This window comes from Mustelus asterias, chromosome 4, assembly GCF_964213995.1.
Source record: "Mustelus asterias chromosome 4, sMusAst1.hap1.1, whole genome shotgun sequence".
In the NCBI taxonomy this organism is placed as follows: Eukaryota; Metazoa; Chordata; class Chondrichthyes; order Carcharhiniformes; family Triakidae; genus Mustelus; species Mustelus asterias.
In genome coordinates this window covers 12,602,623-12,618,082 of record NC_135804.1, presented here as the reverse complement: position 1 = coordinate 12,618,082, position 15,460 = coordinate 12,602,623, and the positions used below count along the sequence as shown (strand labels likewise).

At 42.7% G+C, this 15,460-nt stretch overlaps 1 protein-coding gene across 2 annotated transcripts in view; it reads left to right on the top strand.

The window, feature by feature from the left end:
- wwox (WW domain containing oxidoreductase) overlaps nt 1-15,460 on the top strand; it is a 924,282-nt gene that overhangs the window by 93,099 nt on the left and 815,723 nt on the right. The gene's annotated exons all lie outside the window — the stretch shown is intronic.

Below are 15,460 nucleotides of genomic sequence, written 5' to 3'. Positions count from 1 at the left end.
ACTTGTGTTTTTACTGAACAAATTCTCACTCCAGGGAACATATTTGGAGTGCATTGAAAAGGGAAAAATTCATGCTTTCATTAGGAATAATGTTTTACTAACCAGCTAAGCACTTTGGCTGATTTTTTTTTCATTAATTAGCCAAGGGTCACAAATGCTGAACTTTTCCATTTGTTTCTAAGCCAATTGAGTTGCATTAACAGCATGGTGAAAATTGAAGGAGTTTCAACTAAACTTAGGTCTGACAATGCATTCAACTAATGGCAGTTTAAACACTTCAATTATCCATTTTTATATTAAATGGAGGGTGGCGAATTTCTTGTAAATCATTATCCAGAAAAATCCATTATTCTGTTAGGTCCCATGGCATATGCATTACTAGCCTGGCATTTAGTGACCATGAAAGATAAGATTCATTTGACCCAGCAGGTCCTCTCCACTCATAACGCATATCTGAATATTCTATCATGGATATTATGCAATTCCCTACCTGCAGCCCCCTCATCCAATATGCTACCACTGGATTCCCTACTATGAAGAGAATTACAATCTTCTCCTTTTCTGAAAAATAACCAGTCCTGTTCATACCTTTTATAATCTTTGAACTCTTTTTCAGCTGATGTTGATCTAGGTCCTGACCAGTGAATTTACTCCTGAAGTTTCCTGAAGCATCCATCTGCTTTGGTATTTCTGCTTTCAGTATTTTACGGTCCCATCTGATTTCCAAGCATCGGTAATGAAGAAATAAGCTCAGGCATAAAATAGGTGATGGCAGAGGCTTGCCGGCAGCTGGGTTCACGCTTGAAGTTTGTGGGTTAGAGATGTTACCCAAAATGGACATAAGAACTAGGAGTAGGAGTAGGCCACCTGGCCCCTCGAGCCTGCTCCGCCATTCAATAAGATCATGGCTGATCTTTTCGTGGACTCAGCGCCACTTACCCACCCACTCACCATAACCCTTAATTCCTTTACTGTTCAAAAATTTTTCTAACATTTATCTGGACATTGGACTACAATCATGCAGTTCACTTCTACCCACCTAGTGTTCATCACTCCTGATTCTGATCAAGTGTGCTTTTGAAATGACCTCTTAGGTTGCTTTAATACTATTTTTTGATGTTTGGTTCTGAGAGCGTGAGGGAAATATAGATGTCCACTCCTAGTGCCCAGTACCATCCCTTCATTGCATAGCCCTGTTGTAAAAGCATTGTTGAAGCGATTTGTAAAATTGAGTTAAGGTATTTGTTTGACAGCTCCTTTCTATAGTCATTGCAGCTAATTGAGACTTTGAGTAGTCTACAGCTTAAAGGTTCTTTTGCACTGGAGCCAAAGCTGTCATCAGGGATCCCAAACATTGGCTAACATGTGAGTGAAAAAAATAAGTCATTTTTCATCACTATTTAAATCAGCAGTATGTTTGAGTTCGTGCTACAATCACCAATCAAAGGCCACTCTGTAAATGAGAGTACTAGTTTGAAAACAAAGATATACCTCAAAGAATTCTCAATCATTTATATGGGTTTGCTTATAACAGGATAAAATGTTTCCTTTGCTCATGAAAGCTATTTCTGTAAAATGGTTTTTAACATTATTTTTACTTTTGAAAATTGACTTGAACAACAGTGCAACTAAAGTAAGAGCGTTTGTTGCCAAACTAACCGTGTACTTGATGAGAACATAGAGTTCCATAACAATTTGTGTTGGATACCCAGGAGGCAAACCCAACCAACCCCAGCAATCTGTGGCCTGTGCATGTTCGCTCAGGTTGTGATTAAATCTTTAGTTTCACTTTTGGCACGCATGTGAGAGTTCCAGGTGAATGGGCAAGAAAGTGGAAATTACATTTACTGTCACTAAGCATGAAATACATTTCTAAAATAAGCATTTATGTTCTGAACAGAGATTGGCTTGGGCTGCAGAAAGGCATTTTTGGGTACGTGTTCATAAGATAACACCTCAGGTTGATATGACTGTCAAAGAAACTGATGGAAGCCTGGGGGGGCGGGGGCGATCTTACCATTGTGCCACACAGGTAGATGGGCAGGACAAGATGGTAAGATTGCGAGAGAGCCGAGAAATCAGGTTCGCGCCCGATTTCTTGCCTCTCGCCATCTTACTGGCACCAGTATATCCGACACATTCAGCCTCACGCCCGGAATGGTTGCGAGGCTGAATATATTATTTAAATTTATTGTATTACTCATTTAAATGGAATTAGTGAGCCCAGGATGGGCTCACTTGCCTGTGTGGCCTCGCCGGGGAAGGTTCTCTCCGGCAAGGATCACATATGGTTCCCCATCAACGGTGACCAGATGTGATGGCCTCACCAGTAGAATTGGAGGCCTTTGAGACCCCTCCAGGAGGTCGGGGGCAAAGGGGGTGCCCCTTGGTAGTGCCAGCCTGGCATCCTGGGAGTACCAGCTGGCATCCTGGCAGTGCCCACTGGACACTGGGCAGTGCCAAAGTGGTGGGGCCTGAGTGGTTGGTTCCTACTCAGGAGGGGTGGGGGACGGCAGACTGGGGCAGGTCATTCAGTTCGGAAAGGGAAACTGCTGTGCGTTCTGGGCAGGGGGTTGCGAATGGCCACTGAAATCATGGTAGCGTAGTGGGGGATGGGGATGCCAGGCCACGAAAGCCGGTTGGTAGCAACACAGGCTGTGACAGGTCTCTGCTGCTCTCAGAGCATAGAGACCTGCACATGCGCAGTGGCGCTCTCTGTTGCTATCAGCCAGCCTTTGGGCGATCTAGGTCCACCCACTCTCCCGATAGGCGGAAATCAGATCAAGGGATTTTTATTGCAGAGTGCAGAAGATTCGACTGGTAGCCTCACCAAACAAAGGATATGTTTCCATGCCTGTTCTGTACTTAGAATTATTTTGGTAAGATCTGCCCTGGTTTTACCATGAAAGGTTTAGAATATATAAGCCAAGAAACACTGATGCATCCAATAGGACTTCATGAGAATATCCTTTGCAATACTAGACTCTATTTATTGGAATGGTTTGAGGCTTTGAAGAGCTGCAATGTAGATACACTGGATTGGTGCTAGGGTTTGAAGACATTTCAAATATAATGAAAGGTGTTTTTTTTTCCCTCACAACAATGCAGGCAAGAGGCCACAGAAAAATAATTCAATGGGCCTGATCTTACCATTTTCATTCTAAGTGCTGAATCTGGGCGCAATTCAGATCCGGCTTGGAAACCTGTTCTCAGGCGTCTCCATTAGCACTTAGCCTGAAAAAAGAATCACGGGGGTCTGAATTGCGCTGTGGGCGGAGCTTATCGTGCCCAAAACGATCAGAGCTCTGAACTGCGCATGCGCAGTTAGAAAAAAATTTGAAAAGCGCGCTCGTGTCACATCGCTCTCGGGCCGCAAAAAATGGATAAAGCGGCCCGGGAGCAAAAAGCAGGAGCGATGGTTCCCACAGACATCACCCCACTCCCACAATATAACTGTCCCCTTTATCCACCCACCCCCCCCCCCCCCCCCCCGCTACCCAGACCGATTGCGACCCCCTGCCCCCTTCCCCCCCCCACCGATCGCCCGCAGAGTGGCAGCGGACACCCCAGCCCCCCCCACCAGAGATCCATCTGGTCCAACGCTCCCCCCACCAGTGAGCGATCGGGCCTCCCCCAACACCAGAGATACATTTTACCTGCCTCCCTCCTCCCCCCCTCCAAACCAGAAAACGATCCGGCCTCCCTTCCCCACCAGAGAATGATCGGGCCCCCCTGAGAATGATCGGGCCAATCCCCCCATACCCCCCCCCCCAAGAATGATCTGCCCTCCCCCCCTCCAGAGAATGATCTGCCCTCCCTTCCCCCCCCCCCCCCCCTCCTCCACCAGCGGTACATCTGACCCGCCTCCTCCTCCCTCCCCACCCCCTAACCAGAGAATGATCTGGCCTGCCTCCCTTCTCACCACCCCCCTCACTCCACCTTCTCCCAGCCCCCCCCCCCCCACTAGAGAATGATCTGATCCGCCTCCCCCCCCCACCCCCCCCACCACTGATCTGAGTCAGAGAGCCGTTGGAAGCTCTGAACTTGCCTCTTCAGAAGCTGGAGCGCCCGAAACAGACCTTTGCGAGCATGTCTGTTTCGTGCCGAATCTGGACACGCGAACATGATGGTAAAGGGGGAAATGCTGGTAAAGTTGGGCGCGCAGCCCATTAATTCAATTTAAATGCACGCAAATGCATTTAAATCGCCGTTGCGCCCATTTTGGGCGCGAATCTGATCGTGGCCATTTTTGGGCCTTGCTAAAGTGGGCATCTGCGCGGATGCGGACATGGATCGTGTTAATGGCTTCACTGACTTTACCACGTTTTCGCGCCTGAAAATGGGCGCAACACAATGTAAAATCAGGCCCAATGCGAGAGAGTCAGACCTGAGGGCTGTGGAATTCTCTTCCAGGGTTATTGGTTAAGGCAGAAGCAATTACAGTATCCAAGATTAGTTTGGATAGGTAGATGAAGGAAAAGGAGTTGAAAGGACATGGGACTGTCAGGAAACAGATAGTTTCAAATAACCTGTATGTGTATTTGTGGGTACTATAAATAAGGCATATCTTTAAGTAGGTTAAATTTTGTGTTTCTGTATTTGAAAGGGTTAATGACTTCAGTCTGGTTTAGATGCATGCATGGTAACAGAGTTTACGACGTGAAAGCATACAGGGCTTAATGGAAAACTAGATTGTTGCTTAACAACCAGGGACCACCTTAGGTTAGAAATAACTTCTGAGTTCATTGTAAGCTGGAACCAGGAAAAACTGGACAGGACAAGGGAGCTGCAGAAAACAGACTTCCCAGAAGAACAAAAGAAAGTCAGGTATGGAAGTGTGAAGGGTGTCTTGTGAAAACAGTTAAGTTAAAGGAAAACCAAGAAGTTGAAGAAGATCCTGATCAGGAGAATTCAAGTAAAAGCAGAGAAAATGCTCTGAGGTAAAGAGATAGGTGCAAGAACCAGATTTTAAGGGAGCTAGGTGAGAAGCCAGACCTGCACTCGGTGAGGAAGCCCACCAACGCCTCTTCTTTCTCAGAAGGCTTAGGAAATTTGGCATGTCCACTACGACTCTCACCAATTTTTACAGATGCACCATAGAAAGCATCTTTTCCACAAACCACTCGTGGAAGTCAGAGTTCCATGAGTTGGCTCACAGTGTGACAAGCATCTGGGGGGATTTAGTGAAAAATCCACAGAAGTGTTTTGAGTGGCATCTGTTACTTGGTTTCAAAGTGTGTTTGTCTACCATATTTTGCCCATTGACTTACATGGACTGAATCCATACAGTGCAGAAGGAGGCCATCTAGCCCGTTGAACCTGCACCGACGACGATTCTACCCAAGTCCTATCCTCGTAACCCTATGTATTTACCATGCTAATCCCCCAACACTAGGGGCAATTTACCATGACCAATCCACCTAATCCGCACATCTTTGGACTGTGGGAGGAAACTGGAGCACCTGGAGGAAACCCACGCAGACGCGAGGAGAAAGTGTAAACTCAGCACCGACAGTCACTCAAGGTCAGAATTAAACCCAGGCCCCTGAAGCTGTGAGGCAGCAGTGCTAACCATTGTGCCACCGTGAACGTTAGAATATAAGATATTTTGTAACTTGTGTTATCCTTATAAATCTGTATATATCGTAATGAAATAGGTGGGGTGAAAGAGTAATATATTATAGTTAATATTTTCTTCTTTAATAAAGGTTTTATTCTTTTGTTAAAAGTTAATCAGCAGTCCTGCAAATCTATTCATCCGCATTTCTAAACAAAAAAAAAGTTCCGATCTATTGAGTTGGGGGTTCCGCTCTGGGACCTGAATCTCTAGTAGTAACAGCAGCTAGGATCGTTACGGGGACAAGTGGGTGAAAGTAAATGGAACTACTTGTCCATGTGGAGAGCAAAAGTGGACATGATCTGATTGGCTGAGTAGCTCATTTTTAGTTGTACCTTCATTGTATTTCTGTATGTATGTTGGGTAGAGACAGAGAGAGATGGACTGTTACTTTTCAATGGCTTTCTTAAATCCTCCTCCTTTCTCTGCTGTCCCCCACCAACCACTGCCACCACCAATTTTCTCTCCTTAGGATCCTTATTTTCTGAGGTTAAAGTTAAAGTTTATTTATTAGTGTCACAAATAGGCTTACATTAACACTGAGGGCGGCACGGTAGCGCAGTGGTTAGCACTGCTGCTTCACAGCTCCAGGGTCCCGGGTTCGATTCCCGGCTTGGGTCACTGTCTGTGTGGAGTTTGCACATTCTCCTCGTGTCTGCGTGGGTTTCCTCCGGGTGCTCTGGTTTCCTCCCACAGTCCAAAGATGTGCGGGTTAGGTTGATTGGCCATGCTAAAATTGCCCCTTAGTGTCCTGAGATGCGTAGGTTAGAGGGATTAGTGGGTAAAATATGTAGGGATATGGCCTGGGTGGGATTGTGGTCGGTGCAGACTCGATGGGCCGAATGGCCTCCTTCTGCACTGTAGGGTTTCTATTATTTCTATGACTGCGAGTTAGTGTGAAAATCCCCGAATCACCACACTCGGGCACCTGTTCGGATACACTGAGGGAGAATTTAGCATGGCCAATGCACCTAACCAGCATGTCTTCTGGACTGTGGGAGGAAACCAGAGCACCCGGAGGAAACCCACGCTGACATGAGGAGAATGTGCAAACTCCACACAGACAGTGACTCAAGCTGGGAATCGAACTCTGGCTCTGGCTCTGTGAGGCAGCAGTGTTAACCACTGTGCTAGAGGTCATGATAGGTTGGGGATAGCTCCACTGCCATACTTTCCTCCAGTGCCATTTCATTGTGAATCTCCATATTGAGTCTTGAGGGGCTGAATGACCATAGGATGAGATCACATGAGAGATTGATCTAGTTGTCAGAAAATATTCTTAAACCTCTCTTCCTTCAGTTGCAGTTAACTGTTCCCTTTGTCTCATCCTTCACTAATCCAGTGACGCTGACCAGAGGTTTTGACTGTGACGAGAAAGCTCAACAAAGTGGATGGAGCCTTATTTGGTTCACCTTGTTCCTTTCTTCAGCAGATAATTTGCTTTGTGCACAATAGGACATCATTTTCAAATCCAGTATCTTACAATCTTTAAACAGTACAACCTAAGTTTTCTGACAATTTCTACACATCTTTGTTCAGAATCTTACACTTGGCACTCATCCTTAATGCTTCTAGATGTTTTTATATTGGTCTGCGGGTGGAGGTTTAGAGGGCTTGTACACTAATAAGACTTACAACTTCTTATTTGCGCTCTGAGTTTTATTTTGAAGAAGTCCTGGTCCTTTTTGACTAAGACATTTTTTAAAAAAAGGCTATTTCTTTAGCTCATGTTTTGCCATCATAAACTTTGGATATCAATATTAGTTTTCCTGTCGGTTGAAAGAACAGGTAGGTTTCTTACAGCATTCCAGTGTAGCAAAGTTAGTTTGGCAGGTATTTTGACGTCCTGGATGACTTGAATTATGCTCCTGCAAACAACATTTTTTTTAAACCTGCAAAACTTCAAGGACTTTTTTGATGTAGAAATTCCTACAGTCTTACAAAAAAGTAGGTGTTGAATTATGATCATTTTTGTTTCTTTGGGTTATATTTGAAAATATAATTAGTCATCATTAGTACTTGACAATGCACTTTTTGTCCTATTTTTGTATATTAAATTTTATGCTTTATTATCTCTGCTTTAGCTCTTAAGTTCTGTTGTGCATTGCACACCTTTGAGCAGAGAGGGCAGACTGAAGAGTTGTTTCAGGATAGATCATTGAATTACAGAATCCTACAGTGCAGAAGGCCCATTGAGTCTGCACCGACTGTCCGAAAGAGCATCAAACCCATGCCCATCCCAATCCCCATAACCCCACGTATTTATCCGGATAATCCCCCTAATATACACTAAGGGCATTTTCAGTACAGCTACAAAGCCGAACTGCTTTGTTCCACTACTAAATTTGGGGTGAAAGTTAAATGTGTAGCAACAAACCAATCTGACTCCAGAATAAAATGATGTTCCTGGTCATATTATGCTGCATTTAGGTTAACTGCAATATCAATGCAAATTAATCAAGGAGCAGCACAGTGGTTAGCATTGCTGCCTCACGGTGTCAGAGACCCGGGTTCGATTCCTTGGGTCACTGTCTGTGTGGAGTTTGCACGTTCTCCCCGTGTCTGCGTGGATTTCCTCTAGTTTACTCCCACAGTCCAAAGATGTGCGGGTTAGGTTGGTTGTCCATGTTAAATTGCCCCTTAGTGTTCAAAGATGTGTAAATTAGGTGGATTAGCCATGGTAGATGCGCGGGGTTATGGGGATAAGGCGGGGCTGTGGCCTTTGGTAGGATGATCTTTTGGAGAGTCAGTAAATGTTGATGGGCCGAATGGCCTCCTTCTGCACTGTAGGGATTCAATGGAAAAAAAACCAAGGCAGCAGAACCGATTGCCTGCTCGCTTAGATTCACTGTTGATGGGACCATGTAGTATAAAGATGCCAGGTTTGTCTACATAACAGCAGTGACTGCACATTAGAACTTTGGCATGTCTTAAGGAAATAATTCCAAATTTCCTTACTCTTGATTACTATTACAATATCAAGAAAAATTGTGACAATAAATGAGTTGCTGTCTGAGTGCAGCATGCCAGTATTTCTGCTGTCAATGGCAGAAAATTCAGTCACTGTCTTCCCAGTGAGGCAGTTTTCTTATTGCTGGCCTCTATGAACCTTTTTCTAGCTTTTGGGTAAGATCTACTAGCCAGTGCCCCATCATGTTGTTTGTTAAAAGCTCAGCTGAAAATGCATTTTCTGTGTACATCAAAAGGCCATTTGTCAGAATTAAAAATAGATTCTAAAGATGAGGGGGGTGATTCTCCCATCCCGCTGCTTTTGTAGCGCAGTGGGCCAGGAGACTCTAGCGGAGGACTCTCCACTGAGCCTCCACACATATCCCAGCGCTGAATTTCCAGCGCCATCAGCTCTGCAATGGAAATCGGCGTGTAGCTGCATAATATATGTAGATGATCATTTAAATATATTTGAATCTAATTAATGGGCCCGGGACTGAAGTCTCTCCCCACCCCAACCTGGAGTATTTCACTCCAGTGAGGTTGGAGGGCAATCAAGGCTCCCTAGAGGGTCAGGTGCTGGGGGGTACCCCCTGGGCATTGCAGCCTGGGCTCCTTGGCACTGCCCAAGGAGCAAAGTACCAATGCCCGGGGTCATCTTGGCACTGCCCATCAGGCATAGGGCAGTGCCAAGGGGGCGCGGGCTGAGGGGGATGCAGGGCCTCCAGGGGCAGTCTGTGGGATTGGGGGGTCCCGCTGCCACTCTGCACTTTGGGATGATGCGCAGAATATCATTGGTCCACCACTTTGTATTCGCTAGGAAGAGTATTTACTTTTTTAAACCTGAGGTATTTGAATTTACAAAGTATACAAAACCTTACACTGTTCCAATCATTGCAAAAAAAAAAGAAACCTTACAGAAAATAAATAGATTATTTTTAAAAATTCATTCATGGAATGTGGGCATTGTTGGCAAGGTACCATCATGTGCTGTTTGAGTACAGGTTTGACATTTGGCTCTGTATTAGCCAATAATAAAATTATAATTTTGTGTATTCATATTTGAATATGCTGTCGATCGTGGAATATGGGATGACCTTTGAAACCTTCAAAATTTGTTCCAAAAAAGGAGATAAAGTTATATGCAGAATATAAAATCTGAACTACCAATGTGTTGCCATTTTGAAACGTGGCAACAAACCATAATACCAATAATTAACATTAAATCAATGTTAGTTGTTTTATTGAATTAATTAGTTCTATAAGGATACCATAAAACAGGCATCAACTTATACACAGTATAAAATGTGGATATTTGTTATTGGTGTAACTGGTCATCATTTTGAAATGTGAAAAAAACATAATATGGATAAATTAATGTGACATATTTTATTGAATGAATTAATTCCACAAGGTTCCTTTAACCCCAGTCAAAGTATTTTAAAAGCCATGCTGTCCTTGGGGCGGGGTGGGGGAGGTATACTTGCTCAAGTGGTTGGGAAGGGTTTAAATTATGGCAGGGGAATGGGAACGTTTGCAAGGATTCAGAGCAGTGGGAACTAAGAACAAGAGGAAAAGACAGGAAGGAGAAATCAAGGGCCAGATTCGGATAAGGATCGAGTAAAAAATAGTAGGAAAGGGAAAAGAAATGTGAAAGTGTCCACTTAAGATTTTGTACCTGAATGCTTGGAGCATTCGAAACAAAATGGATGAATTAGTTGCACAGATAGATGTAAAGGGGTATGGTATAGTTGGCATTATGGAGACATGGCTCCAAGGTGAGCAAGGATGGGAACTAAACATTGACGGCTGTTCAGTGTTTAGGAAGGACAGACGGAAAGGAAAAGGTGGTGGAGTTGTTGATTAAAGAAGATATTGATGCGATATTGAGGAAAGGAATCTGTATGGGTCGAGTTAAGAAACAACAAGGGGCAAAAACATAGATCAGCAAACTGTAGTTGGAGTGTTGGGAAAAGCATTGGACAGGAAATCAGAATGCATGTGTTAAAGGAACATCTCTGATTATGGGTGACTTTAATCTGCACATAGATTGGGAGAGTCAAATTCGTCACAGTAGAGAAGGAATTTCTGGAGTGTATACAGGATGGTTTTCTGGAGCAATACGTTGAGGAACCAACAAGGGAGCAGGCCATTTTGGACTCGGTGTTGTGCAACGAGAAAGGATTAGTTGGCAATCTAATTGCTAGAGAATCCTTGGGGACGAGTGACCATAATGTGGTAGAATTCTTTGTCAAGGTGGATTTTGATGTATTTGATTCTGAGACCAGGGTCCTGAATCTCAATAAAGGTAACTATTATGGTATGAGGCATGAATTAGCCATGATGGACTGGGAAACATTACTGAAAGGAAAGATAGTGGACAGGCAATGGCAGGCATTTAAAGAATGAATAGGTGAACTCCAGGAGTTGTTTATTCCTGTTTGGCGCAAAAGTGATAAGGGAATTGTGGCCAAACGATGGCTTACAAGGGGAATTAAAGATAGTAAATAAACACAAATTACTGCGGGTGCTGGAATCTGAAACCAAAAGAGAAAATGCTGGAAAATCTCAGCTGGTCTGGCAGCATCTATAAGGAGAGAAAAGAGCTGACATTTCGAGTCCAGATGACCCTTTGTCAAAGCTTTGACAAAGGATTATCTGGTCTCGAAAAGTCAGCTCTTTCCTCTCCTTACAGCTGCTGCCAGACCTGCTGAGATTTCCCTGAAATTAAAGATAGTATCAGATTCAAGGAAGAAGCATACACATTGGCCAAATAAAGCAATAAGCCTGAGGATTGGGAGCAGTTTAAAATTCAGCAAAGGAGGATCAAGGGATTGATTAAGAAGGGAAAAATAGAGTATGAAAGTAAACTGGCAGGGAACATAAAAAGTGACTGTAAGAGTTTCTATAGATATGTAAAGAGCAAAAGATTGAAAAAAATGAATGTAGGCCCCTTACAGTCAGAAACGGGAGAATTCATAACAAGGAAAAAAAAATGACTGAGGAATTAAATTTGTACTTTGCTTCAGTCTTCACAAAGGAAGACATGAATAATGTACCAGAAGTGTTGAGAGAAACATGTTTTAGTGAGGAGCTGAAGGAAATCAGCATTAGTAGAGAAATGGTTTTGGGGAAATTGATGGGATTGAAGGTGGATAAATCTCCAGGTCCTGATAATACGTGGGGAAGTGGGGATCAGGATATTGAATACGATGATCAAAATGAATAGCAAAGCAGGCTTGAAGGGCTGAATGGCCTACTTCTGCTTCAAGTTTCTATGTTTTATCCGATGCAAAACGTTAATCAAATTAATTCCGGGTCACTTTGAGTAGAGCATCATTGTAAGAAACCCACTCTGGATCAGATTTGGCAATTTCAGTTTCTAAATTAATCCTTCACAACAAACCATCTTCCTGTTCATTTATTGAATTGGATGTTCCACATTTTTTGAATGGTCTGATGACAGTTTGTGCATTAATTGAATCCTGTGGTTTGATTATGAAATCACACAAAACATCAAGCAGAGAATAATTTCAAATTCATTCAATCTTATCTCCACATGCACAATGTCTTTTTACAGTTCAGTTCTATGTGGTGAACAATTTTAGTAAACTCAAACAATTTATTAAAGTTGTCGTGCTAAAAAATTAACTTTACCTTGACCAGCATGTTTCCCCATTATTGTAATGGAATCTTCTGTGTATGTAAGTATTTAAATTGTTGTATTCTATTTCCAATATTCTCACAACTGCCCCGAGTGTTGACTGTTTATTGAGCATGGAGCCTTTCAACACCATTGCTTGTGAATACGGCATGGTAGCACAGTGGTTAGCACTGCTGCTTCACAGCTCCAGGGTCCTGGGTTCGATTCCTGGCTCGGGTCACTGTCTGCGTGGAGTTTGCACATTCTCCTCGTGTCTGCGTGGGTTTCCTCTGGGTGCTCCGGTTTCCTCCCACAGTCCAAAGATGTGCGGGTTAGGTTGATTGGCAGGTTAAAAATTGCCCCTTAGAGTCCTGAGATGCGTAGGTTAGAGGGATTAGCAGGTAAATATGTGGGGGTAGGGCCTGGGTGGGATTGTGGTCGGTGCAGACTTGATGGGCCGAATGGCCTCCTTTTGCACTGTAGGGTTTCTATGATTTCTATGATCTGGGGTTCACCCTAATCTCGGTTTAAGATTGAAGTCGACATATAACTAACTGGAAGAATGAGTTGGAAAAGTCATCTAAAAGGAACCTACAGCTTTAACTACCTGCAGACTAGCTACCTTACTGAAATATATGTACACGACATCCACTGCACTACCCTTATCAATCCTCTTTGTTACTTCCTCAAAAAAACTATTAAGTTAGTAAGACAGGATCTTTCCCGAATAAAACCGCACTGAGTAACCCTGATCAATCCGTGTCTTTCTTAGAATTGTTTCTGGTAATTTGCCCACCACCAAATTCAGACTGACTGGCCTTTATTTTTCCGGCCTATCCCCTGCTCCCTTTTTAAATGATGGTACAACATTCGCAGACCTCCAACACTCTGGGATGTCAACGTATCCAGAGAGGATTGGAAAATGATCCTCAGCGCTTAGTACAATCCATCTGGCTCTAATTATTTATCTAATTTTAAGGATGCCAGACACTTCAGTACTTCCTCTCTCACTATGCTAATTGTATCTAATTTTTCACACTCCTCTTTAACTAGAATGTCTGCATCATCCCTCCCCTTAGTGTTGACAAAGTACTAACTGAGAGCCCTGCCCAGATCCTCTGACTCAACCCACAAGTTACTATTGCTCTGATAGGCCTGACCTTTTCCTTAGTTAACAACATTTCTGCAGCATTTGTTTTGACAATTAAACTACAAGAGACCTCACGTGTCCTGTAATAAAGCCATAAAAATGTAATAGTAAACTCCCTTCAACATTAATCCTGCAGTAAAACTATAAAATGTAGCCCTTCTTTGGCCGAAGGCAATATCCCCATGTCTGCGTGGGTTTGCTCCAGGTGCTCTGGTTTCCCCCCACAGTCGGAAAGACGTGCTGGTTAGGTGCATTGGCCAGGCTAAATTCTCCCTCAGTGTACCCGAACAAGCGCCGGAGTGTGGCGACTAGGGGATTTTCACAGTAACTTCATTACAGTGTTAATGTAAGCCTATTTGTGATACTAATAAATAAACTTAAACACTTGTCAAGGAGGAACACATCTAAAGGCAAAGGCTTAGTGTGATTAAATTTCTTGATTTATACACTTTGATTTCTTGATAATTGCACATAACTAAACTAAAACCATTAAAATGATTAAACATGGACTTCCCTACATATGAGTAAGGCATAATATTTGTTGTATTTAGACGTACTATTTATTCTCTTCATTCTGAATTTAAGATTCCAATTTCCTTGATGCTCCAACATTGGTTTGTGCATGGTTGTTAAACTGCAAATTTTGACATTAAAATTATTTTCCAATAAACACTGGGAATCCATATTCTTTGCTTGCAACACAATAGGTGACGATGTTAATCCTATGCCTTGGTTTCATGTGGTATTTATTGCGTTTCACACAATGCATCGTGACATCTATATGCTTATTAATATATTTTATAGTGAAGCAGTTGTCAGGCAAATTATCCTTCTCATATAATGCATACATCTGTCTCAGAAATTTGGTTGTTTTGTAAAGATAAGTCTTCATAGCCTGAACCATAGTGATTGGTCTCTGAGAAACCCAGGACTTGTGCTTTTGGCTGCTGTATGAGTTGATTTTAATGTAAGATTCCGCAGAAATTTGAGGTTCATTTTGCATCTGGTAATCAGAAAGGTCTCATTAGCGTTAGGGCTGCACGTACAATGGTGCATTATTCCTCATCTGGAGGAAATGTTTGATTAGTTGAAAAATGTTTGAATTCAGGAATCCTTATGAATTTGGTGGCAGTTCAAAAAATGATTTTCCATGTTTCTACTTGTTATCAATAGCATGTTGTTTGTTAATCAGGTTTACAGTTCTTGATAATTCTTGTATGAGAAATTCAAGTGTGTGATCTTGCCCAACATATTATACTTTGTCCTCTTTCAATAATGCACCAAATCAGTGGGTGGAACTTTATAAGATATAACATTTTCTTCAGATTTAGTTGATAATGAGCAGAGGTTAAATGAGCAGATTAACCTTTCCATTGGTAACCTCAGAGCACATTTACTAAGGTACTTCTTTCTTTGCTGGAGAGAGTTTATTGACTTAATTGACTTATTGATTTCATTCAATACTATTCCAACCATCCAGTGTCCCAGCTATCCCCATTTGTAACTCCTTTCAGTACTATCCCATTTATAGATGTGCAAATATCCATTACCTGTTTAACAACGTAATTGATAAGATATTGACAAGAAGTGTCAAATCAGTACACCCAACAACAGCCCTATTTCTTCCGAGTATTACAGCTAACCAATGGTTTTCATACATCCTAGATAAACTGAAGTGTCCAATGATGCAGAAATGTTCAGTGATCAGGGGAAAAACAACACAATTTGTGACTAACTGTATGAGCTGATTATGTTAATGTAATAAGTCTTCGGAGGCAGAAGTCCCTTCATCAAAATCCCTTTATTTACAATTCCAACAGCAGTACACAGAGTGCTATCAGTCAGCAGTCTACCTTCAGAAGTGCCAGAGGAACTGACACTCCCGGTTAAATACAAGGAAAAGACTCCCTGATTGGCCCATCAATTGATTCCTTAATGAGGGAGTTCATATTCCAATCGGCCAACCGCAATGGCCTGATTGAAATCATTACAGTTAACATGGCTAGTAAAAGATCAATGCAGTGGCTCCCACTGTTATGTATGCCTTGAATTGTCTGAGCAGGGGTTCATAGTGGGTTTTAAAAAAGGCCATTAATTGGGA